Here is a 26,949-nt window from a genome sequence, read left to right on the forward strand (position 1 = left end):
TTGTAAACACGAGCAGAAAGTAAGATTGATGAAATAGTTAACACATGAGTCACAGCAATCAAACACAAGAGATGCCGCCAAACTTTGAAACCAACAGCAAATCCTCAATTCACATGCTTCTACTTTTTGTAGTTCTACAGCATAAACGTTAACAGTTTTAAGCCTTGAAAATAATACAGCAATTGTAAAATTATAGACCTAAACAAAGAGCCTAGTTTCAAATATGTTACCAAATCTAGGATTTAACATGACAATGCCATGCTAAAAATACAAAGTTGCATATAAAGTAATCTAATTCTATGAACTACACAGGCTTTGTGGATCTGAAGTTCAGTTCAATCTCTTGTTCGGGATGTCCTACAACACTGCTAATAGTTGGCACAAATGTGATAATTAACTTACTAAATGTAAATCAATAGCAGCATAGTATGCCTCAATTTTGTTGGATAATAGAAACTTATTTCATGGGCATTTGGAATTATATCACGAATCATTACACATTTCCATATCTTGCTCAAACAATTACTAACATGCAATACAAGGCATAGGCCTGGAAATTCCTGGGCATTTTTGATGGTGGAATGGAACTTCTGTCTGCCAAAATCATGTTCAGTGTTTCATATCCAATTAACTCTATGCATTCCTACTGCAGAAAAGAGCACCTAATTCCAGGGAACACCAGGCTACTGGAGAAGGAAATGCCAACATCTGGCATTTACCGCCCTATGAAGAGGAAGCAAAGGCCATAATTGGCTTCAACTCTGGCCTGGCAGTTGGGAATGGAGATATGGGAGCCTCTGTGGCTTCAGTGGGCTCATAAGAATGCATGCCATTTGCTTTTTTTAATGTTTCAATGTATTCTTCAATCTCTTTGCCAAATATCACCTTTCTTATAAGTAAGTAGTTATTTAGGCTACATAATAAAATGCACTGTTCTTTCCTCCAGAGGCTGCAAGTCAGGATACAGCAGAGAATATCTCTGAAAAGTGAGACCTTGCAGTCTCCTCTACCTCCGACAACACTGGTGGCCATTTCCCACCCCATCATTCACTCTCTCTCTTGCACCCAGCAGCCCAGAGACGCCCAGTTGAGGGGGCACAGATAGCGCAGATGAGGAATTGACACGTGGTGAGACACAAAAGATGCAGATGTGGAAGAGTAACCTGATGTAGCTGAGTGGAGGCTTAAAACATGTCAGTCCCTGGCTACACAGGAAATGGATGATGATCACAGGGATCCTGCCATGAAGTGAAGGATGCTAGTAGAGCATCAGATACATTTAGCTTTTCTGCATTGCCTCTCACAAGATGTGCAGCAAATGGCTGGGATAGTGGTGGAGTCCACTGCCCTGCTTTGCCAATATCCGAGCAGGGTTCAACTCATTGCAGGGCAGCCTGGAGAAAGTAACAGCAGCAGGAGCATCTGTAAACCTTCTCCCACTTCATGAGAGATCCAGGCAGTTCAGTCACTGCAGGTCTTGGGGGACCCTCTGGAGAGGTCATTGTCAATCAGACTGAAAAGTATACAGGACAGCATTTCAGAGGGACTAAAGGATATTCAGTTGACTGTCTCCCAGGGATTTAAGGACCTTTCTGATTCTGTGAGGTCTGTTCTCCCACTGATCACTGGTAACCAGAATCCTGCTCCAATTGCCACCTGATGTCAGGACTGCTTGGTGTTTGGTTCCTTGTATGGGGAACAGATAATGTGCTGATGTTGAGGCTCAGGATTAGGAGGTGATGGCTAGCTGTGAGGAGAATGGATTTTACTTACACCATAGAAAGGTTGGTGAGAGGAAGCAGATTTTTGATGGGCTGAGACTTCCGAATAATAGTGTTCGATTCCCCTGTGAAGGTGTGCCGAATGACTTTGTCTCTCAGCGGCCTAACAGCCGTTGCCACTGCACCTGCTTCCTGTTCTCGGTTTAATGTCTCATCTGTCTTTTGGATGCAAAGTTAAACCGAGACGCTTTCTGTCCCCTTCAAGTGGATGTGAAAGATCCCATGGCACTATTTCAAAGAAGAGTAGGGAAGTTCTCCCTGTTGGCCTGGCTGTGGTATATGTGCCTTTAAGAGCCCCCTGTGTACTGTAATGCCGGTAATGGCCACTCGGGCTATATAAGCCTGTATATTGTCTTGTATCTGTTAGTTCACCTCCAGACTTTGTTCAGTAAACACCTGTGAAACCAACTCCTGCCTTCCGTGTCTCTATTAACACACGGATACAACAGTGGTGACGAATTGGAAACGGACTTACCTGCAATTCGGCAGCACCTCAAGGAGATCGATTCTTCAGACGAAAGTCAAAGAAAAGCAAGAAAGAAAAAAAAACTGTGGTTTCACCAGCTAGCCGAGCTGGTGGCAGGTACTGCAATAATCCTTCCTGGGCGGCGGGCTGGGGCTCCATCGGCTGGCTCTGCAGCGGGGCCGAGCAGCGAAGGCGGAGGCAAACAGAGACAGAGGCGGGGAGCACTCGGGAGACGGCCGGCGCTGCAAAGCAGGTCGGCGTTCGGACCAAGCAGAGGGAGGGAAAAGTCCCAGAGAGTCCGGCGGGAACGAGTCTCCACCTGTAAATAAAAACCGCGGAAAACAGCGTTGTCAGCAGCAGCAGCGGTTGATGCACACTCCAAGTGGCCGGAGGTAATAAAGATGTCCTCCACCACCACGGAAAAAACCATCACAGTATTAAGGACCATATTTGCCAGGAATGGGCTGCCTGAACAGATCTGTTCTGATAATGGACCGCAATTTGTGTCCGAAGAAGTCAGGAAGTTCTTAAAAAACAATGGGGTTAAGCACTACACGTCCGCCCCATACCATCCCGCCACCAATGGATTGGCTGAAAGGTTTGTCCAGACCATCAAGAAGGCCATAAAGGCCATGGGTAATGAAGACATAAAACTTCAGCATAAGGTAGATAACTTCTTGTTTGCATACAGGAATGCAACACATGTGGTTACAAACCAAACTCCCGCCATGATGTTCTTCAATAGAAGCCTAAGATGCCGGCTGGATTTGATCAAGCCAAACATCAGAAGGGACGTGGAGAACCGGCAATTTCAAGGCATGAATGAAAGGCCAACTAGAACCTTCCAGATAGGTCAACAAGTTTTGGCCCGGGACTACCGTACCGAGAAATGGCAGCCTGGAACTATTTGCAAACGACTAGGACCGCTGATGTATACCGTGGACATTGGAGAAAGCATAATAAGGCGCCATGCTGACGAGATCATAGAGTCATCCGAAAAGGGACAACCTACACCACAACTCTATACACCTAATGATGATGTAGAGATACCCATAGTATCTACCTCCGATCCGGTGATACTGGAACCAGATGAACCCGACACTGGCATTCAAGCCGAATCAGCCTTGCCAAAAGAACCTACTACACCACCAGAAACTACTACACCACCGAGGCGTTATCCGGACCGAGTCAGGAAGCCTCCAGAGAGACTGACTTATAATTGATTAACTGCAGCAAATGTGTAAATTATTGTTCTTGTAACATGTTAATTAATGATTACTTAAAATATTATGTACTGGTTGTCTAAAAGGGGAGGAATTGTGGTGTATGTGCCTTTAAGAGCCCCCTGTGTACTGTAATGCCGGTAATGGCCACTCGGGCTATATAAGCCTGTATATTGTCTTGTATCTGTTAGTTCACCTCCAGACTTTGTTCAGTAAACACCTGTGAAACCAACTCCTGCCTTCCGTGTCTCTATTAACACACGGATACAACATTGGCCAATATTTATCCCTCAACCAACATCACTAAAAACAGATTATTTGGTCATTATCACATTGCTGTTTGTGGGACCTTGCTGTGTGCAAAATGGCTGCCCCATTTCCTAGATAACAACAGTGACGGCACTTCAGAAGTACTTCATTGGCTGTAAACTGCTTTGGGACATCCTGAGTTTGTGAAAGGTGCAAGGTGCTATAGAAATGCAAGCCTTTCTTTTTGTTCTTTCTTCATGGGCCGAGTCTACAGCATCAATAGTGTCATTATCAGCATCAGTTCTTTCCTGGTTGCAAAGCTGTGGGGTACATAACCACAGTTTGCAAGACAATGCTGAGCACATTTAGCAAGGCACCTCCAGATCTATCCAGACAGTGGAGCCTTCCTTTGAGCACCCCAAAGGCTTGCTCAATTCTTATCCTTGTCTTCATGCGTGCTTCATTGTAATACTCCTCTAAAGCAATGGTGGTCTCACAAAGCCTCTGCTCTTGAAATAGAGCTGAGACAATGGATTGATGAAATATAAAAGCATCATGACAGCTCCCACATGTTGCAAATTCACATGCGAGAAGATGTGTCTGTCATCGCAGTGAGCTACACATTTAGGGAACAGAAGCCTTCGTGGTTGATATAAATATGGGGGTTTACATTTGGAGTACCCAATACCACATGTGTACAATCAATACACCCAACAACTCTGGGGAATCTGGCAATTTTGAAAAGTTTGACGACCCTCTCAGTCATCTGTCTGGCAGCACTGTCAAATTGTATAAATTGACCTGCCCTCTCAAAGAGGACATTGATGGCTTGCTTGATAGAGGGAAGCACAGAAAATCGTCTGATCTGACAAATGTCCCGTGACTCCCTGGAATGAGCCTCCAGCATAAAAGTTTATGCAGTGGTTACTTTCTGTGCCACAGTGAGAGCTGTTGTGCTGTGTACAATGGTTGCAGATCTGACTGCAGCAGCGAACAGAGCTCCTCTAAAGCTTCATTACTGAAGCACAGCCTCCTAAATAAAATTAAAAGGCCCCCCTTTTTGTGACCCACAGCTGGTCACTGAACTAAGGAGCGCAGCAGTTTGCCTAGCAGGTGAAGAACTTATGGAATGAGAGAAATTGTTATTCCAAGGTCAAGCTAGCATAACATAAATGACACCACACAGATGGCTGTGGCTCTGCAAAGCCTTTTAAAATAGCCACGTTACCCACTTATGCTGGTCCGTCCCCTTGGGTGGACCCACTGCAAAGGTGTGTTTACATAACATCCTGGGCAAAATCATTTTGAGTGGAAAACATAGGTACAAACGTTTGTCAACTCCAATGATGGGAGGCAATCTTATCAAAGGTGCACTGATATGCCATATATTCATTAAAGCCTCATTTTGTTTTGAATAAAGAAACAAGACACTGCAGATGTTGGAAATCTGAACCAACAACAGAAAATGCTGGAAACACTAGTAGGTCAGGCAACCTCTGGGGAGAGAACAGACAAGTTAACACTTCAGGTGTCGACCTTTTGTCAGAACTGCCAGTTATAACAAAGGGGTCCACACCTGAAATGTTAACCTGTCTGCTCTCTCCACAGATGCTGCATGACTTCCTGAGTGTTCCCAGCATTTCCTCATTTTGTTTAGTTAACCTGCAAAAGATGCCTATCATGGCAAGTAAAATAAAAAAGAAATCTGCCTTTAAGAAGTAATTTGAAAGATGGGAACTTCTAGAAATAATGCCACTTTATAAGTATCACCTTGTCTCTAAATTCCTGTAAAGTAGTGAATGCAACGTGCAACACATAGGGACGCCTAAATATATTTAAAGGGCTATCTTGTTGATTTGATTATTTTCAAGTGTAGCCTACATAAAACAAAGCATATATTGGTGCTTTAAGGTAGTTTTTTTTGCTGCAAGTTCCATAGGCTTCTTGCTCACTAGTCAGCTTAACAAAGCCTTTATTAACAGCCTGTGTGTTCATTACATGCCAGCTGTTGCTATGCGAAATGAAATGAGAACGTGTCAAGTGGCTGCTGAGAGAGATCGTTGGTCCCAAGCGTTTTTAAAGATTTTTTTTTGACCTCATGGGTTATCAGTGTAAAGAATCAGTCAGAAAATCAGACTTGGCCCCTTGAGTTGCACTGGATGTAGCCCACCCCATATGTAATTACATCGCTTTGAATTCCTTCGGATGCCTGTAGCACGACATCCACCATTAGCAGTGCAAAAGGATGGAAGCTTAATACATCCTGGTGTTTTCTCTGTGTGGTGTCAATAGGCAGATAAGGTTGCTTGGACTCTCCGAGTTATTTTAGCACAACATAATGATGGACATATCACATGGCACAGAACATACTGGTTAAATATGAGGGCTACCTACTGATTGGTAAACAATATTTACAATGGATGACATCCCAATTAAATTCTGGACTCAATCTGAATTGGTCTTAGATTTATTTTTTATAAAAATCAAAATTTTGATCCAATTTGGACAATTTATATCACTTGCAGCTATTTCCTCAAGGAAATGACACTGCACATTTATACTGAGATTTTTGCCGATTTGTAAAGTATTCAGTTCACTTATGAGGCCCCATACATTTTCTAACCAATTTGACCATAGCAATCAGGTCACTAGAAATAAAAAAAAGATTAATTTATATTTAAGTACTCTAATTTGCAGTTAAAATTAACTAAAATTCCACATTTCTCTAATCTCTTTCTGTTTTTCTAGAGAAAAAACAAAGTTCTAGTCCAAGTTGACTGTATGGCACAATGAATTGGAATCCTATTCTGCCACCTTTGCAGCCTTGATTCCGATTTAGCCCCCATATGCAGGCTAGGCCTCTGCCTTCCCTCATGATGCTTTATGGTCTTATGTGAAAAAGCTCAGGCAGTCTCAAGCCAGTTGTTCATTGGATGTACGTAGAATCAAACGGCCTTTAAATTTAGCATCAATGGTAATTCTTCCACAGTCTCACACAGAGAGGTCATGAAGTTAGAAAGTGTGGGAAATCAGTGTCATACTGGTGTATAAAGAGAAGCATTTCTGAAGCAGGTTTTGGTGTAGGTTAGCAGGGGAGATTAATGCAGCATTATGTGCTGTGTCTGACCTGTGTCATATCTGACCTCAGAGTGCTTAAGGTTGTCATTGAATACTAAGTGGAAAAAGTTTCAATTTCCCAACACTGCTATCTTTTAATTTGATGTCCACCTGCATGAATAGATATAACAGCAATCCAGGAACTCATTTTTATCAAAAGGGGCAAGGATCCCACTAATTTTCATATGGATTATAAGAAAAAATGGAATGTCTCAAAAGTTAGAAGTGGAAGTTAGGGTTTTATATAAAGTTTCTTGTGCAACTTCACTTTAGCTAAAACAGATGATCAGAAATGACTGATAGTTAATAGTCCTCAAACTCAAGGACTAATCAGCCACTCTGTGTTTCTTTAAATACATTTGGTATTTCCTATATTGACATTACTAATGAGTATTGTTTCATCACTTAGCTAATCAGTTTTAGTACTTATCTCTCTTATGTGTTAGTTTGTACTGGAAAATATCAGCATACCTTGTTTCTTCCAGATGCTCAGTTAGTTCTCCAATCTAAGATTATGAAAGGGTTTGATAGGGTAGACGTAGAGAAGATATTGCCACTTGCGGGTGAGAACAGAATTAGGGGCCATAAATATAAGATAGTCACTAATAAATCCAATAGGGAATTCAGGAGAAACGATTTTACCCAGAGAGTGGTTAGAATGTGGAACTCACTACCACAAGGAGTAGTTGAGGCGAATAGTATAGATTCATTTATGGAAAAGCTAGATAAACACATGCGGGAGAAAGGAATAGAAGGATATGTTGATGGGGTTAGATGAAGAAGGGTGAGAAGAGGCTCGTGTGGAGCATAAACACTGCCATGGGCCTGTTGGGCCGAATAGCCTGTTTCTGTGCTGTAAATACAATGGTAATTGCAATTGGGCGGCATATAAGTTGATGTGGGAAACCTCACTATAATTTTGGCAAAGCTTGTAAAAGTATGTAGATTAATTTATCTTACACACTTACAAAACTAGAACAGTGCAGGAAATATTCACAAGTATCAACAACAAAATAGTGCTGTTCATTAAACAGGCTAACACCTGCATTAATTGTTAAAGGATATCAATGTGTTAATAAACTATCCTCCACGAGACCAACGACAGAACCAGTGTACTTAATTAACACTAATAGATTTTTTTTGAAAATCATTTTATTATAGCTCATGAATGGTACTGAAGTCTATAATGGGTTAGTCAGTATTTATACAACTTGTGTAAATTACACTGGAAAACCAATTCACCAGAAGCAGAACTAATAAGTCTATGTAATAAGTAAAAATCACTTGCAGAGTTTAATGTTAGTTTTACATTTTTCTATCTTTTTATTAAGGAAAGCAATTAGAATAACAATGATTTTATCAGTGGTTTTAACAGTATGGAAAGCAATGACACCTTTCATGTTCTTGGGATGTCCCATAGTGCTTGGTGGTCAACTGGTAACTTTTGAAGTGTAGACACAATTGTTAAATCACAACAACCAATTCGCACACAGCAAGACCTCACAAACAGCAACAGTTAATCCGTTTTGGTGGTGGTAAGAATGTTTGCAGGGCAAGTCCCCTGCTCAGCTTCAAAAAGTTCCATGGTATTTTTTTCTATCCCCCTGACGAGGGCCTCAGTTTAATATCTCACTTGAAAGACAGAACCCGCTCAGTACTGCACCGAAGTATCAGCTTAAAGTATGGGGGAGGGCAGTTGCATTTCTTCAGGGCTTCTTCCTCTCAGCCACCATAACTTCGGCAGAAACCCTGATTACGCTCATAAACGAGGTTTCCGCCAAAGTGATGGCAACAGAGGGGGAGAAGCCCCAAGGAAATTCATCCCTGGGTGTTCTAGTCCTGGAGTGGGCCTTGAACCCATAACCTTGTGGAAAGGATGGTATGTGGTGTACGTAGCCACAGGTTCACAACATGGCAAATTACCAACAATCTCTGCCCTATAAGCTTTGAAAGTTTCACCTACAACTGTGGAAATGTAGTTTAATTTGAGTTAACTGCACAGGAAGTGACAGCATTGCGATGTTATTAAATATACTGCTGTTACTGTCATCTTTGCTCAGTGGCAGCACTCTCGCCTTGAGTTAGAAGGATTTGAATGCATTGTTTAAGCAGATACTTCAGTGTAGAACTGAGGGGATGCTGTCTTTCAGATGAGATATTAAACTGAGGCCCTGTTCAGGTGAATGGAAAAAATCTCATGGCACATTAGAAGGGAGGTTGTCTGGCCAACATTCTTTCCACCAACAAAACAGATTAAGTGCTGCTGTTTGTGGGACCTTGCTGGGTACAAATTGGCTGCTGTGTTTTAACAACAATGTCACCACTCCAAAAGTAATTAATGGACTGTGAACTGCTTTGAGACATCCTGAGGACATATAAATGTGACGTCTTTCTTTAATGATGAAAAACTGCAAGAAATTATCTTTTAAAAGAAGAATAAAAATATGCTTTCTATTCTTTCTCAGTACACACAGTTCATTTAATTACCCCTGAGAATAGGCAAAGTCTGACATCCGACTGAGCACTGACCACAGATACTGGAGCTAATATCCTGCTTCCATTCATCACAGGTTCCTGGTGGCATACACAGCATTTGGTAACATGCCAAACATTTCTGAATGCCCAACATTAATTTTGAAGTTGCCGAAACACAGCAACCAGATCTGAAGCTGCCAGCTGACTCTGTGCCTCAGAATAAGTGTATCTGATACTGCTGGAGTCAAAGCACTTCACATAGGGTGCTCAATTAACAACTGAAATGTGTCTGAACCCAAACATCTTGGCAAGCTTCCTGGATAGCTCCAATATTTGGGATAATAACAGCACCATCTTCATAAATCAGGAACTTAGTAACATACTATAACAAGACCACACATGTTTAAATAAAACTCACTCTGTCTCTTCTGCCACTGGTGCATTTACTTGAACTCACTTCCTCGATGCCATTATTAACCCAGGTCAAATACGGCACCAGGAAATACTCAAGAGTTACTGATAAGCCACTAGTTATTACTTATCACTCCCATGACTATCTGTGAGAACAAAAGGAAAATTCTTCATTTCTGGTCACTTTGACATGATGAGGATTATGGGATACTGGCTGATAGATTTTTTTTTACACAGACTGAATAATAATTCTGCTTTATAATCTTGTGGAACATGAGCTGAAATATTAACTGACTAGATTTTATTAGTGTAAAATACAGAGGGGGTTATTTTGGCCAAAGGGTGAAAACAGGCGCTAAATGGGTGCTGTGCTAATAAGAAACGCCAATTTGAAAGTTCGAATTTAGCATGCAATTTTCAGGCTAATTGATGATTATCATGATTTGAATGTGTCTGCAGGCACTAACCAGAAACCTGCAGATTTAGCGCTCATGTGCTGATTAGACGCAATTTTCGTGGAGCAGTATGTGTGGACTCCTCGCACCCACTTCCACTGAAGGTGTGGAGTACTCTGGCTAACACACAGTGACCCATTTCAGGATGGCACAGGGACCGAGTGAGAGGGCACACAGGTTCTCGGCTGTGGCACTGGAGGTCCTGGTGGAAGAGGTTCAGAGGAGGAGGGATGTCCTGAACCCACAGGGGGGAAGGAAGGCACCTCGCCCACCTTTCCCTCTCTCCTGCAGCAGCTGGTGTTGCTCTGCCTGGCCTCATGTCCTCTTCCTATTTCACATCTAGACCAAGGGGGAACCCTAGCAAGATGACGATGACCAAGCACTCCCTTTCTCCTGGTGACTCATAAGGTGGAGTAGTGCAGCACTTAATCTTTTTAAGTGAAGTCCTCTGAGAATTTTCAGAATCAATGTTGCTCCAGTGCTGGTGAAGTCTTGACAAAGTGTCCCAGAAAGTCTCCTGATGTGTTTCCAAGATCCTCTTCACTGCTCCAGCAACAATGATCATGAAATGGTGATTATCCCTTTCAGTAGCGCTTGAAATCGACATCAACGTCGTGTTTCCTTCCAAACAGCTGGTCGCTGTTAGGAGCACTGTTCCCCCTGAGTTGGACCAGCCAGGTCCTCCTGACGACATTCCTGCTTGTGCCCTCCTGTGCAATGTACAACCGAGCTGCGTTGGTGTCCTGGGGAGGTCTCTTCCACCCTTGGGAAGGGAAGAGAACCTCCCTGCGTGCTGTGACTCCCTTCATAAGCATATGGAGGGAGTCATGGGAAAACCTGGGTACAGCCATGCACCTATGTGCAGTGCTTGTCAGTGTTTGCAGCACTTCAATGCTGTAGAACAATGACAGCACAACTGTCAAATTAAATTTGGGCTGGGTCCCTTTAAGGAAACAGGCTGATGACGCGTCAGACCCGCTTCCTTCCATTGCCCGGAAAACGCACTGGGCAGGCTTAACAAGCCCAATCATTGGAAAGTAATTTCGGAGTCCAGGATGGAGCCAGCAACGGGGCCAAGACCCACCATCGGCATCACCCGCCAAGGTAGTGTAAAACGCGGCCTTAGATTTCAACTTAAGTGTATCAAATGGTAAGGAAAAGGAATTCAGATGCTTTCAAGCCCATGTAGGTATGAGTGCTAAATAAGTGGCAAATTCATGGCATGTCATATGCAATCTTGTATCATGTGCAGGAAAACTGTACTTTTTGTTATGTAAGCTTTGGCAATATGGTTCCCTGTAAACTTTCATGCCAATAAAGCATTTGAATTGAATTGAATTGAAGTAACGGCACTGCATTATAGATTATCCATTAAGATAAAATAATGCTATGCATGTTAATCACACTAAGCAAAAGTAAGTGCCATCTTTGGTATAAAATCTAATTCCGCTTCAAATGAGAAGGAATTTTACTTCTCTAGCAAAATGTATTCCCGGTAAATTTATTTGCTGCTACCATTATTTCTGACTTGGTAACAGCCTACCAGGTTTCTGATTTTCTCCCTCTCTTTCTCTGGCAGGAGAGAGTTACTGCCAGTGGGGGGTCATTTTAAGCTCAGCCACCCGGTGGGAGACTAACAGGATCACATTGTCCGCCCCTTTTACAAGCCACCTGAAGTCAATGGAAGGTATAAAGTGTAAATCGGGCAGACAAACTTATCCCCTTAGTTTCCCACCAGGTGGGTTACATTAAAATCATCCCCTCCACATGGGGCGGTCCAGCCAGCAAAAGTATCAACTCAACAACCAGTTTTTCTTTGTGTATTGGTGAGTATTCCAGCTGCTGGTGGGTGTGGGCAAAAGGGTCAGTTGGAGGGTGTCAGTGGCTAGCTTTAACCCTTCTATCATAATTTGTTGACATGTATTGGGCCCTCTCAAACTTTCCAAGTTTAAAGTACTCTTCTCTGCTAGATGGGTTTCCAGCCATGCATTACCACAGCAACTATATGGGGACTCCCCCAAAAAAGGACACGCTTATTGCTCATACCAACCTCGTACTTACTGCAATCCATTGGTGCCTCCAGGAAATAGCTATCCAAATATGTAAAGGTCCATTGAATGGCCTCATTCACATTCCCTTGCTAAAAGGAAACTGTTAAAGAATCAAGTGTGTTCAGAGCTTCTGACCAACCCAGCCTCCGTCCTTAGTTGTTTGCTGCACCTTTTACAGTTGGGAATAAAATTAAAACTGAAATTAAATGCTGAAATCTAATTAATAGTCTCTAAATGAACTTCACTGTTACAGATGAGATGCTGCATTCAAACAGCCAGCATATACCAACGGCAGTATTAACTCATTTGATAAGTTATTGGGGGAACAAGGAAATTACCTTAAGCTGCTTTAATTCATATAAAAAGAATGATTGCTTATGTAATCTGTTATTATTTATTGACCTGTGCAGAAGCAGTTTGAATACCCACGAACTGGGACTCCATAAAAGAATGCTTCATGCCAGGACCCTCTAAATTAAGCAAAATGTCTTCTTCTCAGGCTGTTGATTTCTGAAGATTAGTTTAGGTTGCCGATGGTGTTTCATATTGCACAACCTGATCTTCTTCCACATCACAGATTAACACCCTGGAAATATTGAAGTCTGCTCCAATTAAGTTCAGCTGCTCTTCTCTAATTCTAAAAAGTACTCAGATATTTTGACCTTGAAACTTTGCCTTCAAAAGACAGATTGTACCTTTTATCTGAATAATAAATGTTATCATTGAAATTATGTAGGTGTCATAACCTCATGAAACCTGCTCTGTTTGTGTCACAACATGCAGAATTGCCGATCAACTCTTGGGGCTGAATCCTGCCGGCGCTCAGAGGGTGGGTTTGGAGGCGGGTCCACTGTCAAAATCTGCCAGTATCCCACTCTGAACCCACCTCCTTGTCAGTTTCCCTAGTGCCAGCTCTGCCTACGCTTTGCAGCCACGGCACTGAGCGGCTGGGGAGGCAATTCTGATAGTTAGCAAGGTAGTTAAAGCAATTGAATCAACATTTTACCACATACAAAGCATTTTCCCAAGTTTTCCTTGAGGTTCCCGTCGCTTGGGGATCACGCCAGGTAAGTACGTCGGGTTCTGAACAACTCTCCATTTGTTTCATTAGCTCACAGCTGCAAAAGTGGTTTAAAACCTGCCATTTTACAGCTGGTCACTTCCCAATGTCAGAAGCCTCAGCCTTCAGTATTTTGCACGCACTTTTGAGCTTTATGCACTTTTGAAGAGTTTGGAGTAATCTCTCTATCCAGTGTCACCTCCTTGGAACAACCTATCTCAACAATGACAGATTACTTCTATCATCTCAACCTCATCTGCCATCTATTCCATCAGCATCGGTGCCCTTGAAAAAAGTCTCACCTTGATCCTTAGAATCCCAACACGATCAGCCCCAACACCAGCATCACCAGGCACACCAGCAGCATCAACATCCACACCAGCCTCCTCCGCAATTGACAGATGCTGCACTGGACCCAGCGCATCATCACCCATGCACATTGCTGCCCAGGGTGCCAGGGATGGCCTCACCATGTCCAGATTAGCTTCACTTAACACTGAACACCCTGGCTGCCACATGATGCACCAGGTTGGCACCACCCCACACCAACACCATAATGCATCCCTACAATGTCCAAGTCATTCCTTTCACACTCATCACCATTGCGGGGAGTAACGTTATGTCTCACCATTCACTGCAACTCACTGAGACACTTTCAAAGGGGCACACAAAACTGTACAAGATCGCAAAGTGTTGAAATTAAAGATTTCAATGTTTGACAGCACAGTAACAGAAACTTCACATGAACATTCGCTAAACCACCCAAGTGCCTATCCTTGTGTGTTGTTAGTTGGTATGCTTGCAATAGAATGAGGGTGAGTGTGAGGGGTGGCTAGTGAGATGGGGAAGTGATGGATGTAGATAGAAAAGGATGGGTGGAGGTGCAAGGTATGTTGGTGTGAGTAAGGATGTGCAGGAGTAGGGTGGGGAAGGCAGAGTGATGGGGGTGTGATGAGTGGCACAGCAGAATGACGCTGAGTGTGACTTTGTACTAACATTTTGTGATCTACTGAGATCATTGAAAGATTTACGCCACTGCAGGCTGGTCCTCCTGACCACATCACTGCTTGTGCCCTCCTGTGCAATGTGCAACCAGGCTGCGTTAGTGTCCTGGAGAGGTGTCTTCTGCTCATGGGAAGGGAAGAGAATCTCCCTGCGTGCTGTAACTCCCTCCATAAACATATGGAGGGTGTCATGGGAGAGCCTGGCTGGTGCTGTGCACCTTTGTGCAGTGCTTGTCAGTGTTTGCAGCACCTCAATGCTGCAGAACACTGACAGCAGAACTGTCCAAATCAATTTGCGCACGGTCCCTTTAAGAAAACCGGCTGATGACGCATCATCAAATGATGTCATCAGACCCGCTTCCTATTAATTGGCCAGGAACCTCGCAGGGTGGGCTTAACAAGGCCAATCATTGGGATATCTTGTCGGAGGCCAGGATCAACAGAGATGTGAGGTCCCCACACGCCACCGATGTCGCCCGCCCCGGACCCGCTGAGGTTGGAAAAGTCAAGTCCTTGATGTGGCCAAAATTTTGGCTAGCATTAATAATGGAAAACTCATACTAAGTATTTGCTCTTAATTCCCAGTGAGTTTTAACATAGAAACATAGAAGATAGGAGCAGGAGTAGGCCATTCGGCCCCTCGAGCCTGTTCCGCCATTTAATGAGATCATGGCTGATCATCCAAATTCAGTACCCTGTCCCTGCTTTCTCCCTATATCCCTTGATCCCTTTAGCCTTAAGAAATATATCTAACTCCTTCTTGAATATACTTAATGAATTGGCCTCAACTGCCTTGTGTGGTAGAGAATTCCACAGGTTCACCACTCTCTGGGTGAAGAAATTCCTCCTCATCTCAGTCCTAAATGGCTTACTCCTTATCCTTAGACTGTGACCCCTGGTTCTGGACTTCCCCGTCATCAGGAACATCCTTCCTGCATCTAGTCTGTCTGGTCCTGTTAGAATTTTATAAGTTTCAATGAGATCCCCTCTCATTCTTCTAAACTCTAGTGAATATAGGTGGACAGGGGCGAGGGGGAGTGTAAAACGCACTCACAGGCCCAGATTTCAGGCCTGGAGTATTTTATCCCCAGAGCCTCATCTGGTGCCTGCCCAAAACAGGTGGAAACAGGCAGCTGGCAGGCAGGCCGGAGTGGAGGTTTGGGCAGTCGGAGGCTGCTGGCCGGCACCAAAGGAAGGCTCACTGGCAAGCAGGTAGGTTATGGACAGGGGGTTTCAGGAGGGTCTCACAGAGGGGCAGGGCTAGAGTCCAAGGCAAGGGAGGCCGTGACTTTCTTTGTGCAGTCTGGAAGGGCACTGATACTCCTCCTGGCCCCACAAAGGAAAGATTTTGACTTAAGGGCCTCTTCGTCCTCCAAACAACTAGTGATCTACGTTCACCTGGCGGGAACGTCATGGTAGCTTCCCTGCTCAGGCCCATGTTAAAATCCAGTCTGGGTTCCCTTGACGAAAGGGGACCCTGATTTGCAATAAATTTATGAGGCACCTGCCTGCTTCCAGTGGACGCCTCAGACGATGCACTGCAGCGAGCAGTAAAATTGGTGGCCAGTGGGAACAGTGCAGTAAGACTGAACGTTTCATTTTAAAGGAGCCCTCTGCCCGGTTCCTGCCGGGTGGGGAGGGTTAAAATTCTCCCGAGTCTCTATTCCTTATTTTACCCTTCAGGGTACTGCTAACCCTCAAAGGAAGTCGCTTTGGCTGGGTTGCCAGGGTTAAAACGCGAAAGTGAAAGTTTACATGTAAAAGGAGCAGTACATGTAAATGGTGAAAAGGTAAATGATGTCTGGGAGTGGACTGCAGAGTTTGGAGGATGTGGCCATCTGTCATAGTTTATCAGCTTGCTATCCTCCATTCCACCTTCAGTGTTAGAGCCTTCAGCCATCTTGACCCTACATTCTGGAACTCTCTCCCTAACCCTTCTACTTTTTACCTCCCACCTCAAAACCTAATCTCTTCAATCATTCCTTCAGTCACTTTGCTTGAATCTTGTTGTTCCTGTTACTCTTGTTGTTTGTTGTGTGACATCACTTGGTCAAAGGGGTTAATGGGCTTTATGAAAATAACACACAAACAGATTTCATACCAATCTCTTGATGCAATTGTTACCAATATCACACAGTGCAATTTCTACCCCAAGGTGTTCAACAGTTTCGAAATGCAATTCCAGCAAACTGCTATTCTCTCTATAATGTGTAGAACATTCTCTATTCCCCTATAATTTCTGAAAATCCTAACCTTGAACCATACAAACTTTTCTTCCTTCTTTTGAGAGGGTATTTTACCATGCAATGGTTTTTTTCCGAATTTTTCTCCCTATCTCTCTAGGTCATACATTGCTTCTATCCGAGATGTTCCAAGGCCTCCACCAACGCTGCTCTGAACTGGGCCCCTTCCAGTACAGACACGCTCACCTTTGGTTCTCCTCCTGCTTCCCTCCCCTAAAGAGAAGTGGCTGAGATCAGGAACTTAGAAGTATGAGGGACTGACCTTGCATCCCAGTAGTCTGCAGCAATGTGTATCAAAGCTCTGATATAAATGACTTTTACAACACAATCTGCAGATTATTTTCCTCTGGTTTTGTGCTGCTGGTGTCAAATGCTCATTATGTGTCAGTTCCTTTGACGTCACAGGCTCGTTAGTTTTATTACTAATGATTACTTTCCCTGTTCAGTCACCTTAACCTCACCCAACACTAGAAGCAAAGAAAAAACACTTGTGCATATTACAAATAATGGCTACTCAGAGGCTGAATTGCAAATCTGCATTATTCCCTTCATTGATTTAAGGTTGACCCTTGCCAATTTAGTTAATTTATCCCTCATCATTTCACTTTTTCTAAATACATTCTTACATAATTACTTATTTTTTCTCCGAGTCTCTATTCCTTATTTTACCCTTCAGGGTACTGCTAACCCTCAACGGAAGTCGCTTTGGCTGGGTTGCCAGACAGCTGACATCTCCGAGCAGGACAACCATTCCTGCTGCTATTTGATCAGCCTCCTAGGGAAGCAAAATTAGGCACGCAACCAAGATGAGGGTGTGAGGCTTACAGGCAGTTTTTTCTCTCCCTTTTTTCCCTTCTGGATGTGGAATTTCCTTTCTCTATGAAGCAATCCCTTGGATTAAGGAAGGGGTGAATATACCAGGATTCCCACTATTGAGCGCTATAATGTGACCCCGATGGAAAGGGTACGTGTGGATATCGGGTGTGGACAGGGTCGAGCTCAGCTGAGTTGTTCTCATATTTGAATAACCTGCTGACCTGTCTAGGCTCACACATGGGTCAGGTACTGAAGAGCTGTTGGCAACTGTGGAACCACACTCAGCACGAGCCAGTAGAGGAGGAGAGAAAAGGGAGAAAAATCACAGGCTGTAATACTATATAAACAAATACTTACTACTTCTAGATGCTTAAACTAAAATTAAAAGTTTCAATTTTAGTGTATTTTAAAAGTTGTGGGGGAAAAAATCCAGAAACTAATTTTATCCATTATTGAATATCAATCTCCCGGCTTTTACTTTAATTTAATTTTTATTACACCTGCCTGAAAGAAGTGAAAAGCGCAATGCATAATTGGTGAATAGGAAGAGTAAAAGCATACAGAACCAATCAGTTGTCGCAGTCACCAATAAGTATATTAGCTGCTTGGCATTTATGCAGCATTTTCTCCAATTAACACCTGCGGGAACAGACTACGGCCTGTTTATAAAATGTTTTAAAGATAAGTGAAAATGTGTAGTGCTTTCTAACCCCTTTCGAACAGGATTTTATTGTCCATTTTGTTGTCTGCTGTTGTTCACTCACAGTTGCCTGGGGGGAGCAGGGGGTGTGGAAGTGCACTGTGAGGTTACACGTTAATACACAGCCTGCTTAAAGGGTTCTCTGGCTAAATTCACTAGGATATGAGGCTGTTAGTGGGTGAAAGATCTCAGCACTTTTCACAGAACAGACCGTGGGATGTGTCACCAGGGTCAGACACCTCTGAATCCAAAGAGCCCATGAGGAGGATGCACTTTTTTTTCATTATTTCTGATCTGCAGAACACAGCTGTCCTTTCTTCTTTTCAGTAGTCGATGCATTTTTTAAGTGTGGACAAATAGACATAATTACACATAAAGAAAGAAATACCATTGCTCAGTCCTGCTACTCTGAAAAGTTATCAAAATGACTACCATTATTTCTAGGAGTGCACTTGTCTAATTGGGTTACTTTTACTGCCCTTCCTTAGTTTGTATGTGCACACAACACACAAAACACATGCACAGGTCACATGCCATTCCTGGGTGAGTTTCGGCCCATATTCAGGCCCTTGCCTCTCTGTAGCCAGTGCAGGTTGACAGTACTTCTGGTGAGAAAGTGAATTAATTCAATGAGCATTCTGTCATCTCCCCACCTACTGGAGGAAATAAGAAAGTGATTTTTTTTCTCTCACTGGAACAGATATGGTTAAGGAAGAGTGTACATGAGGTTTTTAAAATTATGAAAACTTTTGAGAGGGTCAATGGGAAGTGAAGGAAGGAAGAAAGAAACAAAGAAAGAAGATTGATTGATTGATTGATTGGACACTATAGGGATGATTTTGTGGATGGGCACTCCTAGCATGGAAAATTGGCTGGGAAAGCACAGGGAGCCTTGTCCAACATTTCCACCCTTTAGTTTAAAGGATGGAAAGTTAGACGCCACAAGCCTGCAATTTCCAGGCCAGCAGTCCCAGTGAGCTCCATTCCAAGCGGTGAGCTCCATTCCAAGCGGTGAGCTCCATTCCAAGCGGGGAGCTCCAACCACAGAATCCCCCCTATTTTATCTCATCACATCTCAGAATGTCCCACAGCATGCCACATACACTGAATTACTTTGAAGTGCAGGTACTTCTGTTACGTAGGCAAATACAGCACCTATTTTTGTGCATTCCAAGATCCCATAAACACAGCAAGATGAATAACCAGTTATTTTTTGGTGCTGCTGATTGAGAGAGAACTCCGCACTCTACTTTGAATAGTTTTGTGGTATTTTGCAGAAAGGGCCTCAGTTTAATAACTCATTTAAAGGACCATCTCAGACAATGCATCACTCACTGAGTACTGCACTAAAGTGTCAACTTGCATTACAAGTCCTGGAGTGCGGCTGTGACCCATAATCTTATGACTGAAAGATGCAGTACTACCAACTGAGCCAAGCTGTCACAATAGAAACATAGAAACATAGAAGATAGGAGCAGGAGTAGGCCAATCGGCCCCTCGAGCCTGCTCCACCATTCAATGCGATCATGGCTGACCATCCAAATTCAGTACCCTGTCCCTGCTTTACAGTAGAAGACACTAAGAATATCCCAACACTGGACAAACAGGGGGCTAAAGGGGGGGAGGAGCTAAACACGATCAAAATCACTAAGGAAGTGGTACTCGGTAAAATAATGGGACTCAAGGCGGATAAATCACCTGGACCTGATGGCTTACATCCTAGGGTCTTGAGGGAAGTGGCGGTAGGGATTGTGGATGCATTGGTAATAATTTTCCAAAACTCCCTGGACTCGGCAAAGGTCCCGGCAGACTGGAAAACTGCTAATGTAACACCCTTATTTAAAAAGGGCAGTAGACAGAAGGCTGGAAACTATAGACCGGTTAGCCTAACATCTGTGGTAGGTAAAATTTTGGAGTCCATTATTAAGGAGACAGTAACAGGACATTTGGATAATCATAGTTTAATAAGACAAAGTCAGCATGGTTTTATGAAGGGGAAGTCATGTTTGACAAATTTGCTGGAGTTCTTTGAGGAAGTAACATACAGGGTGGAAAAGGTGAACCAGTGGACGTAGTGTATTTAGACTTCCAAAAGGCATTTGACAAGGTGCCACACAAAAGATTATTGCTTAAGATAAAAAATCACGGGATTGGGGGTAATATTCTGGCATGGATAGAGGATTGGCTATCTAACAGAAGGCAGAGAGTTGGGATAAATGGTTCATTCTCAGACTGGCAATCAGTAACTAGTGGTGTTCCGCAGGGGTCAGTGCTGGGTCCCCAACTCTTTACAATCTATATTAACGATTTGGAGGAGGGGACCGAGTGTAACATATCAAAGTTTGCAGATGATACTAAGATGGGAGGGAAAGTAGTTAGTGAGGAGGACATAAAAAACCTGCAAGGGGACATCGACAGGCTAAGTAAGTGGGCAGAGATTTGGCAGATGGAATACAATACTGGAAAGTGTGAGGTTATGCACTTTGGCAGGAAAAATCGTAGAGCAAGTTATTATCTTAATGGCAAGAAACTGGAAAGTACTGAAGTACAAAGGGATCTGGTGGTCCTGGTGCACGAAACTCAAAAGGTTAGTATGCAGGTGCAGCAAGTGATTAAGAAGGCCAATGGAATGTTGGCTTTCATTGCTAGGGGGATAGAATATAAAAATAGGGAGGTATTGCTTCAGTTGTACAAGGTATTGGTGAGACCGCACCTGGAATACTGCGTACAGTTTTGGTGTCCATACTTAAGAAAGGACATACTTGCTCTCGAGTCAGTACAAAGAAGGTTCACTCGGTTAATCCCGGGGATGAGGGGATGGACATACGAGGAGAGGTTGAGTAGATTGGGACTCTACTCATTGGAGTTCAGAAGAATGAGGGGCGATCTTATTGAAACATATAAGATTGTGAAGGGGTTGGATCGGGTGGATGCGGGGAGGATGTTCCCGATGATGGGTGAAACTAGAACTAGGGGGCATAGTCTTAGAATAAGGGGCTGCTCTTTCAAAACTGAGATGAGGAGGAACTACTTCACTCAGAGGGTGGTAGGTCCATGGAATATGCTGCCCCAAAAAGCTGTAGAAGCTACATCATTACATAAATTTAAAACAGAAATAGACAGTTTCCTAGAAGTAAAGGGAATTAAAGGTTACGGGGAGCGGGCAGGAATTTGGACATGAGTCTAGGTTCGGATCGGTCCTGCCCCTGTGGGTAGCGGAGCGGGCCCAGGGGCCGTGGAGCGGGCCCAGGGGCCGTGGAGCCTGATCCTGCTCCTATTTCGTGTGTCTAATTCTGTTAGATTCAGGAGATGGTTCTGTGATAGTGGATTGGCGGTTAGGATCAGATCAGCCATGATCTTATTGAATGGCGGAGCAGGCTCGAGGGGCCGATTGGCCTACTCCTGCTCCTATTTCTTATGTTCTTATGTTCTTATGTTCTCCCCATATCCCTTGATCCCCTTAGCCTTAAGAAATATATCAAACTCCTTCTTGAACATATTTAATGAATTGGCCTCAACTGTCTTCTGTGGTAGAGAATTCCACAGGTTCACCACTATCTGGGTGAAGAAATTCCTCCTCGTTTCTGTCCTAAATGGCTTACCCCTTATCCTTAGACTGTGACCCCTGGTTTTGGACTCCCCGACCATTGGGAACATCCTTCCTGCCTCTAGTCTGTCCAGTCCTGTTAGAATTTTATACGTTTCAATGAGATCCCCTCTCATTCTTCTAAACTCCAGCGAGTACAAGCCCAATCGACCCAATCTCTCCTCATACGTCATTCCTGCCATCCCAGGTATCAGCCTGGTGAATCTTCGCTGAACTCCCTCCATGGCAAGAACATCCTTCCTCAGATAAGGTGACCAAAACTGCGCACAATACTCAAGATGTGGTCTCACCAAGGCCCTGTACAACTGCAGCAAGACATCCTTGTTCCTGTACTCAAGCCCTCTCGCTACGAAGGCCAACATACCATTTGCCTTCTTAACCGCCTGCTACACCTGCATGCTTACCTTCAGCGACTGGTGCACAAGGACACCCAGGTCTCGTTGCACTTCTCCTTCTCCCAATCTATTGCCATTCAGATAATAATCTGCCTTCCTGTTTTTGACACCAAAGTGGATAACCTCGCATTTATCCACATTATATTGCATCTGCCATGCTTCTGCCCAATCACCCAACCTGTCCAAATCATCCTGGAGTTTCTCGGCATCCTCCTCACAGCACACACGCCCACCCAGCTTTGTGTCGTCTGCAAACTTGGAGATATTATAACTAGTTCCCTTGTCTAGATCATTAATATATATTGTGAATAGCTGGGGTCCAAGGACCGATCCCTGCGGTACCCCACTAGTCACTGCCTGCCACTCGGAAAAAGACCCGTTTATTCCAACTCTTTGCTTTCTGTCTGCCAACCAGTTCTCTATCCAAGTCAATACCTTGTCCCCAATCCCATGTGCCTTAACTTTACACGCTAATCTCTTACGCGGGACCTTATCGAAAGCCTTTTGGAAGTCCAAATACACCACATCCACTGGTTCTCCCTTATCTATTTTACCAGTTACATCCTCAAAAAATTCCAGTAGATTAGTCAAGCCGATTTACCTTTTGTAAATCCATGTTGACTTTGTCCGATCCTGTCACTGTTTTCCAAGTGCTCTGCTATTACATCTTTTATAATGGACTCTAGCATTTTCCCCACTACCGATGTCAGGCTTACCGGTCTGTAATTCCCCGTTTTCTCTCCACCACCTTTTTTGAATAGTGGGGTAACATTAGCGACCCTCCAATCCATGGGTACTGTTCCAGATTCCATCGAATGTTGGAAGATGATCAGCAATGCATCTACCATTTCTAGGGCCACTTCCTTAAGTACCCTAGGATGTAGATTATCAGGCCCTGGGGATTTATCGGCCTTCAATCCCGTCAATTTCCCGAACACCATTTCCCTACAAATACTGATTTGTTTCAGTTCCTCCCTTTCATCAGACCCTATGTTCCCCAACGTCTCTAGGAGGTTATTTGTGTCCTCCTTTGTGAAGACAGAACCAAAATATGTATTTAATTGGTCTGCCATTTCTTTGTTCTCCATTATAAATGCCCCTGATTCTGACTGCAAGGGACCTACGCTTGACTTCACCAATCTTTTTCTCTTCACATATCTATCAAAGCTTTTACAGTCAGTTTTTATGTTCCCGGCAAGCTTACTCTCATATTCTATTTTCCCCTTCTTAAATAATCCCTTTGTCCTCCTTTGTTTAATCCTAAACTGCTCCCAATCCTCAGGTTTACTGCTTTTTCTGGCCAATTTATATGTCCTCTCCTTGGATCTTATGCTATCCCTAATTTCCCTTGTTAGCCACGTTTGAGTCACCTTTTTTGTTTTATTTTTATGCCAAACTGGGATGAACAAATTCTGTAGTCCATCCATGCGATCTTTGACTGTTTGCCATTGCCTATCCACCGTCAACCCTTTAAGTGACATTCCCCAATCAATCCTACCCAACTCGTGCCTCAGACCATCATAGTTTCCTTTATTTAAATTCAGGACCCTAGTCTCTGAGTCAACTACTTCACTCTCCATCTTAATGAAGAATTCTAACATATTATGATCGCTCCGACCCAAGGGGCCTCGTACAACAAGATTGATAAGTAATCCTTTCTCATTACATAATACCCAGTCTAAGATGGCCTAAGATGACCCCGATATTTACTGGGGCAGGGTTCTCTGAGTGGAGGAGGAGTTATGGTCAGGAAACTCGGAACTGTGAATTTTAACTCCAGGGCCTGTATGATTCCACCCCCCCCGCCCCCCGCCCCCAGGTTCACTGCCCAAAAGCCAGCCTGAGTGACAGGCTTAGCTGTCTGTTGGACGTGGAAATCCTGCGGCACTAGGCCACAGCCCAGGAGCAGGTGGGTTTAGTGGTGGCGGGGGAGAGGTTGCGGGGGGAGGGAGAGATTGGGGGGGAATCGGGGGTGTTGGCAGGAGTTTGTGGAGGTGGGGTGGGGAGATTTACAGGGTTTGCTTGTTGGGCCTGGAGGATACGCTCCTGCTCCTCCTGACATACAAGCAGTGCTGTAAAGACACTTACCATATAGATCCAGCCCTTTTCTGCTGGGTTTTCTGAGGCCAGGGAAACACAGCCCACCTAGTTAAAAATAGAAACCTCATTAAAATGGAGGCATGCAGCCTCCTTAAAAGGTTTCAACAACCGATCCGCCTCCTGAGAGTGGATTGGTCGCCTGTTCCTTGTCCCGCCTCCGTTAAAACAGGAAGTGGGCGGGTTCGAGGTGGGTTGTCCTTGTTGTAGTGTATGTGCTTGAAGTGAGAACGACTTTTTACAGCTCCTGTATACTGTAGTACTGGCAGTAACCACACCGGTATATAAGCTGTGCGCATGCCTCTGTACTCCAGTCTAGAGATGACCCTCCTCCAGTAAAGACCTGTTTGTTATGTACAGCATCCGTGTAATTCTTTATCCACTGAACCACGGATCTAACAGTGGCGACGAGTGTTGATGCGAATCTACCTGCAACATTAAACAAAAAAAAATAGTTGAGTCCAGGAACACGGGCGTCGACCGCGAGCAACCGCCCAGCAGTCAGGCAGAGATCCAACTTTGCTGGGGAGGCTGTGGAGAGCCGGGCTTGGTTCCCCAGCCACAACGAGCAGTAAGAGACCGACGACAGGTCCTGAGCAGACCCTTCCCGAGCAGCGGTGGCTGGAGCCGACCGACAGCAGAGAGAGAGAGAGCCAGGCAGCGTCGACGGGGTAAGAAAAAGGGTCAAGAGAGCAGGGTGCAGCCGGGGGTTGATCACCGAACGGCGTCGTGTAAAAATACTGCAAAACCAGAGAGAGAGAGGGTAAGAAACAGCCGGGTTCTAGACTGAGCGGCGTCAACAAATATCAAGAGAAGAACGCGCAGAGCACAGCCAGGGATCACGGGCTGATCAGGGTCCGCGGGGCGAAGCAAGGGGAGACGCCATTGAGCCGCGGAGAAGCAGCGAGAGCACGGGAGACGCCATTGAGCCGCGGAGAAGCAGGGAGAGCGCGGGAGGCGCCATTGAGCCGCGGAGAAGAAGGAAGAGCGCGGGAGACGCCATTTTGCGAAGCCGCAGCGGAGAAGACGGGCGAGCGCGGGAAGGAAGGAAAGCGCGGGAGACGCCATTTTGTGCCAGCGGAGAAGAAGGGGAAGCGCGGGAGGTGCCATTGGTGACAGTTAACGCACAACCAAGGATGCCGAAGAGTGGCAGTATCTCTACGTTCGACAATGAAGTCGAAGATTGGGCGACATACGTGGAACGTATTGAGGTGTACTGCAGGGCGAATGAAGTGCCAGATGCTAATAAAGCACTGGTTCTGTTAAATTCCATGGGTGCAAAAACTTATGGGTTACTGCAAAATCTAATAACCCCAGAGAAGCCGGTAAACAAGAATTTTGAAAGCATAGTAGAAATCCTACAGGACCACTTAAACCCCACACCACTGCTGATAGCAGAACGATTTAAGTTCCATAAAAGGAACCAACACAAAGACGAAAGCAATGCTGAGTACCTAACGGAACTGCGCAAGCTATCGAAATACTGCCAGTTTGGAGCGGGACTAGCAGACACGTTAAGGGACAAGTTTGTGTGTGGGCTACAAAGTGAAGGAACCCAGAAACGGCTTCTATCAGAAAAGGACCTTATGCTGGACAAAGCTTTCAATATGGCAGTATCACACGAAGCAGCCGCAAGGGGTGCTGCAGAGATACAACGGAGACCGCAAGAATACGGCACCAACGAAATGACCTATGGAATAGGGAAGTGCTATCGCTGCGGCAGAACAACACATGACCAGAAAGATTGTTGGTTCAAGGACCAAGTGTGCAGACAGTGTGGGAAAGCAGGACACATAGCAAGAGTCTGCAGGTCTGGGAAGAAAACCAACAGTAAGAAATCTCCACAGGAGAAGTACAAAAAGGTACACCAGGTGATGGACAGTGGTTCAGATGAACAGAAAAGTGACACAGACTCCGGAAGCAAGGAGCTGGGTTGTCTGAAACTACATAATGTAACCGAAATAGAGGATCACCAGACTATCTGTGTTACACTCAAGATAGACGGAGTCCAAGTGGAAATGGAATTGGACACAGGGTCAGCTCTAACAGTCATAAATCAAAGAGACTACAAGCGGCTATTTTCACACATACCCTTGAAAGCTACAGAGGTTGTCTTGAAGACGTATACTTGGCAAAAAGTCTACCCCAAAGGAAAAATAAGGGTGAAAGTGACATATAAAGGTCAGGAAATACCTAAAATGGATATATATGTATTGCCAAATGGAGGACCACCACTGCTAGGACGTGAGTGGATCCGGAAGATACATTTAGATTGGCATTCCATACAGGCACTGAAGGTGGAGGCCAAAAAGGATGACGACGTCACACCTCGACGACAGTCAAAAATGCTAACTGACGCAAAAGAAGTGTTCCAGGAGGGACTCGGAACACTAAAAGGAATAACAGCAACAATTAAAATAGAGGATAATGCAAGCCCAAAGTTTCTGAAGGCCAGACCAGTGCCTTATGCGATCAGACCAGCGGTCGAAGCAGAGCTGGAAGGGTTGGAACGTTCAGGAGTACTGTCCAAAGTGGACTGGAGCGAGTGGGCTACACCCATCGTCCCTGTAATGAAGAGGTCGTTGAGTAATACGCCTGGGGAACCAAAGAAGATCTGCATCTGTGGAGATTTTAAGGTGACTGTGAACCCAGTCCTTCACACGGTGCAATATCCGCTTCCACGAATTGAGGATATTTTCGCCTCGCTATCTGGTGGTAAACGCTTCACCAAAATTGATCTAGCCCAGGCGTACTTGCAGATGGAGGTAGAAGAAGCTTCGAAACATTATCTTACGATCA

The 26,949-nt window shown here is 44.4% G+C and overlaps 1 protein-coding gene across 1 annotated transcript in view; it reads right to left on the reverse strand.

Moving 5' to 3' along the window:
- LOC147123076 (collagen alpha-1(XXV) chain-like) overlaps positions 1–26,949 on the reverse strand; it is a 533,163-nt gene that overhangs the window by 353,307 nt on the left and 152,907 nt on the right. The gene's annotated exons all lie outside the window — the stretch shown is intronic.

Source organism: Somniosus microcephalus, chromosome 2 (assembly GCF_052327205.1).
Source record: "Somniosus microcephalus isolate GS21.2 chromosome 2, FLI_Smic_1.0, whole genome shotgun sequence".
Classification (NCBI taxonomy): Eukaryota; Metazoa; Chordata; class Chondrichthyes; order Squaliformes; family Somniosidae; genus Somniosus; species Somniosus microcephalus.